Below are 241 nucleotides of genomic sequence, written 5' to 3' on the forward strand. Positions count from 1 at the left end.
ATGGAGGGGGGGAAGGGTTGGAGGTGGGGTGGCTCTGTATGTCAGAGAGGGTATAAAGTCCAGAAAGATTGAGAGGCTAAGAGAATTGGATTCGCTTCTGGAAGTTCTGTGGGTTGAAATAGGGGGGCCAAAAGGAAACTTAACACTGGGAGTTTGTTATCGCCCACCAGATCAAAAGGTAGAGGAGGATTATAAAATGATGAATGAATTAAAGATAGCAGCTAGACAAAAACACTGTGTC

This window comes from Gekko japonicus, unplaced genomic scaffold (genome assembly GCF_001447785.1).
Source record: "Gekko japonicus isolate JY-2015 unplaced genomic scaffold, Gekko_japonicus_V1.1 scaffold1832, whole genome shotgun sequence".
Taxonomy (NCBI): Eukaryota; Metazoa; Chordata; class Lepidosauria; order Squamata; family Gekkonidae; genus Gekko; species Gekko japonicus.